Source organism: Podarcis cretensis (assembly GCF_951804945.1).
Source record: "Podarcis cretensis genome assembly, chromosome: 4".
Taxonomy (NCBI): Eukaryota; Metazoa; Chordata; class Lepidosauria; order Squamata; family Lacertidae; genus Podarcis; species Podarcis cretensis.
This window is the reverse complement of record NC_137173.1, coordinates 92,575,275-92,580,155: the sequence shown is the minus strand read 5'-3', so window position 1 is coordinate 92,580,155 and position 4,881 is coordinate 92,575,275. Positions and strand designations below refer to the sequence as shown.

General features: G+C 40.6%; 1 long non-coding RNA gene across 1 annotated transcript; it reads left to right on the top strand.

Moving 5' to 3' along the window:
• The first annotated feature begins 2,197 nt into the window (after positions 1-2,197).
• On the top strand, positions 2,198-4,365 carry LOC307214356. Its single transcript, XR_013837967.1, has 2 exons — positions 2,198-2,757; positions 3,441-4,365. It is a non-coding gene; the product is annotated as an uncharacterized lncRNA (long non-coding RNA).
• The last annotated feature ends 516 nt before the right edge of the window (positions 4,366-4,881 follow it).

The window sequence follows — 4,881 nt, the reverse complement described above, 5'->3', positions numbered from 1 at the left end:
GGCCGTATCTTGTGGATTGGTATCAGATGTTGTGGCCATCACAGCTATAGCTATAAATGAAGCAGAGATGGCGTATAGCTCTATCTGTGGAGAGCTGGACTATCAAAAGAAGCATTTATATCTCTGAATGACCGGCTTCACACCAGTTGATAACATGTGAAGATGAATGGCATAACGATTCTATGGCCAGGATCTAAAGACCCAGAAAACTAGTTCCCCATGCCCAAAGGGACCTTTAGGCTCCCATTTCTCAAACAGAAGTTGACTACACACAAGATATATAGTTCTTAGTACAGTCATCATTTAAGTGTCAGTGAAAATCACTTTAAAAGGCTCCAAACTCCCTGTAAACGTTGGTGCTATTTCAAAAACCAGAAATACTCGTTTTGCTTTTCTAGTTAAGTGTTTTATTGTGAAATCAGAGTTGCTGGGTGCTCAATAGATTTGACATCATACTTGTAGTTCAATCAAAGCACTGAGAGTTCAAGGTTTCGGGATGCTGCCTTTGAACACACTGTCAGAAGAATTCAGGAACAACCTCCCTAACACTTCCTGCACACACCTTCCCTTCATGCACAGTGAGCAAGTGGCAGAACCTCATTACTCGATTCCTTAATGCACTGAGCCAAATATGGTGGATGCACTACAACAGAGTCTCAGGAAATAAACTTCAGCAAAATCTGTATCCTGTGCTTTAAATGTCTCCATTTAGAACTCCAAATATACCTGGTAAATATTAATAATTGGTTCTTTTTTCTTTTTGTTTTGTTTTTAGATGATTGTAGGGATTGCCTTTTTGCTGCAACATTTTTGCGCATCAGGTTTCAACCCTTTTTCAAAGGCCTCAAAAGTTAGATCTGTGAATGGGGAGCCAGTCACAAGTGCACATATGCCCTATATACCATATTGACCCAAATATAAGTCGTACCCGCAAAATTCAAGGTGGGGGGGGGGGAGACAATACAGTGGTACCTTGGATTACAGACACTTCAGGTTACAGACACTTTAGGTAACAGACTCTGTAAACCCAGAAATAGTACCTTGGGTTAAGAACTTTCCTTCAGGATGAGAACAGAAATCGTGCAGTGGCGGCACAGCAGCCCTGGGAGGCCCCATTAGCTAAAGTGGTACCTCAGGTTAAGAACAGTTTCAGGTTAAGAACGGACCTCCAGAATGAATTAAATTCTTAACCCGAGGTACCACTGTATGTGGGTTAGGATTGTTGTCTTACTTCAGAGAATATTTGTTATTTGCTAATTTTCAGCTCAGTATTCCCAAAGGCCCTTGTCAATGGTATTTACTGGAAAGGTATCAATGCTCATTACTTTGTATAAGTTCTTAACCAGAGGTACCACTGTACCCGAATATAAGCCACTCCCTTAAAATTCTGCAGGCACTCACACCAGTAAATGGCTAATGTAGAAGAAAATCCCACGGGTTCTAGAGAGGACCCGCAAGTGAAAGCGATAAATAACATTAGAATTAATTGCCACAACAGTCTCAAGCTCACAAATTGGCAATAAACCTTTTTTTTGGGGGGGAGGGGTTCCGTTTTACAGTATGTCTGTTTCAGCAGCGATATCATGAAAGCAATTTTTTGTAAGGACGCAAAGTTAAGCCACACTTCAACTTTACATGGTTGGAATTTTTTTTTTTTTTGGGGGGGGGAGTGCGACTTATATTCAGGCCAATACGGTAATTCAGTGGTGAATCAGAAGAATCTTTATTTGCATCAGCCACTAGTGATAGCAATAAAATAAAAATAAAATAAAATCCACAGAAGATAGAGGTAAAAACTTAACTATAGAAAATACATCAATAATAAAATAACAGATCTTATTCTAAATGCCCCCGCATACATTCAAGCACAGAAACAATAAGAAGACACCATGTAGTACATGACTTACCATACCCCAAGCTTCAGCAGTTGGGATCCATAATTTTTATTGTAAACAAACAACTTTTATATTAATTAAGTGTGAGAGGACTATTGCAGAGTAAATGACTAAAGCAGCCCCCCATTTACACGGAGGTGACGTTCTGAGGCACTGCATGCATTGGTGAAATCACATATAATTGAAACCCATTGAAAAAGCCTGCAAACAGCCTTTCCACCCCCCTTCTCCACTCTGCTCTACCCCTGCTCCTCCCTTTTAGTGATGTCTTTAGGATGTTTCCAGGTCACTTCTGAGTTCGGTGTGATGAGTGTATACATGTTTGCACACATATTGGACGCACGTAATAACTGAACACAAGAAATAAAGCAGCAAGAAAGAAGGTGGATTGGGTCTAGGTAGCAATTGTTAGTGTCAGACAGTCAAATAAATGTAAGGTAGCCTCCCTAATGTTTACCTAGGATGAGGATAAAATGGAGATAGTAGCCAGTTTTCTGCAACACACAGTGAGGATTCATGGATGTTATACAACGGTATTTTAATTGTTAGATGCAGATTTTGATGAGTGATTGTATTGCACCAAACCTTTCTGAATTTTGTCTATATGCCAATAAAGAATTGAGATGGTACAAGTAAACAAGAATAGCCTTATTATTATTTGTGAGTCAACAGTAAATGCAGTAAATGTCTTGTTTCTATTCTAATGGCACATGAATGCTTAGAAAATATTTTTCTTGTGTTTGTTGTACATTCATGCATCCAAGATGGAATGGATCCATGGAGGGCTTAGTTCCGGAAGCTTCATTTTGACTTCATGTGAGGTGCTTACAAAACTTGAAATCAAATGAGGAGCAGGCTCAAGGTGACTTATTTTCTTGCAGCACGAAAATGCATCTGTGGCAGCTGTTTGGCAAGTTGGCTTTGTTGGCTCCACCTCTGGCTATCTGTTTCAAGCTGTGGGATAGCAGCACAGCAGCATCCTACCTTGTCCTAACTTCCACACCCAGCTCAACCCAGGTCTGCTTGGCACATCTTGTGATCTCCTTTCTGGATGCCAGCAGCTACAACTGACTCTGTTTTCACGCCCTAGGACCCTTGTACCTACGGGACCGCCTATCCCAGTATGCCCCAGGGAGGACCTTAAGGTCCATAAATAGCAACATCCTAGAGGTCCCAGGCCCTAAGGAAGCCAGATTAGCCTCAACCAGAGCCAGGGCCTTTTCAACTCTGGCTCCGGCCTGGTGGAATGCTCTGTCTCATGAGACTAGGGCCCTGCGGATCCAATTTCTTTCCGCAGGGCCTGTAAGACAGAGTTGTTCCACCTGGTCTTTGGCTTGGAGTCAATTTTATTCCCTCCCCCTCTTTCTTTTTCTTTTCTCCTCCTGTCATGAGGCTGCATTTTAATTGTTTTAATGTTGTCTTTTAATCTTGTTTTTAAGTTGTATTCATTCAACTCATTTTTATTATTGGTTGTTGGCCGCCCTGAGCCCGGCCTTGGCTGGGGAGGGCGGGGTATAAATAAAATTTATTATTTTCATTGGGCAGGTGGGAAGAGGTGGGACCAGCTATCCTGCGACATACTGAGGTCCCTTGTGCTAAGTTGGTTCCAGAGAAAGGAGTTCCAAAAACCAGGGAGGGTGGAAGAATTTCTCAGAAGGGGAACTTGGTGCCAAGTCCCCCCAGGCTTTGAGGAGCAGCAGAGCTGTTTCTCATCCTGTTTTGCCTCTTGATACTTTCACGAACCATCATTCTCTTGATTAACATTGTGATCTGCAGCTGGCTATCAGACTTTTGTTCTTATGGGCTAAGATTTAATTTCTCAATAATTCACACGGGATATGAAAGCCCTTTTTAATTAAATTTGTTCCATAAACAAATGAGTAACCCACCCACCCCCTTCATGATCAGCTCTGCTTCCTTTCTAAAATTGCCATGGTAGCTTTAATATGTCAATAATAATAGCGCTGACACAAATCCATCACCTCTATCTATTGTGCCTCAATTCGAAATGAGATTTTGTTACATCATTTAATGTTAATACCCACAGTAAGTGTGGATGAATGTTAAAGGTCTCCTGTCCCCTAAAATGGCAAATGCAAAAAAAGCTTTGCAAATAGTTTTAGGCATGTCTCCTAATCTGCAGTCCAGACACTCATGTAGAATTCACTGTATTATTAACTTTCAGTACAAAGGTAAACATGTCTACTTAGAAGTAAGTCTCTGTATTTAATGACCTGCATAACAAGAGCAGCCAAGTCAACAGTAGCCTGTGAAGTCATGTATGGTGCAGATTTGCAGTAACAGTGCCTGGTTTTAGTCCCTGACTAAGACTGCAAAAAGTGGAGGGGAGAAACAAGATGGCTGCCATTGTGTACAGCTGCTGGGCTTTCTTCAGTTTTGTGACCTGTGGAGGCTTGTTCTAGAGGCTGGATGAGGGATGAAAGAAAAGAAATGGTTTCTTCATGCAAAATTGTATCCAGCTGATCTATCGTACCCGATAGTTCTCTCTCTTTATCTTTCTCTTTGGAGTCTCTGTCCTTCACAACCTCCTAAAAAAGTTTTCACAGTAGTTTTGGCTGAAGTCTTCAGAGACAATGTCCTGATGCAGAAGAATGTCAGAAGAAATCTATGTTGACAGCACTTAATTAGTCAAGATGATAGCCTATGGAGATGACATTAAAATGTCAAATTATGTCTATAGAGATAGTGTGATGATGTCAAGACGATGGCCAAAGACTATAGGATACATTCAGGGAATCTGCTAGAATGCCAGAGCTAGAATTATGTAAATTAATTATTTCAATAGCACATATATATATATATATATATATATATATATATATATATCCCTAGCTTGGAGCATTTAAAAAATAATAAGTGTGTGTTTTTTCTCAAAACAGTGTCATGACATTTTGACACGGACCATATTTCTTCTCAAGTACCTACAGTTGCCAACTGAGCTGTCCAGAATTTAGGGATCATCCAG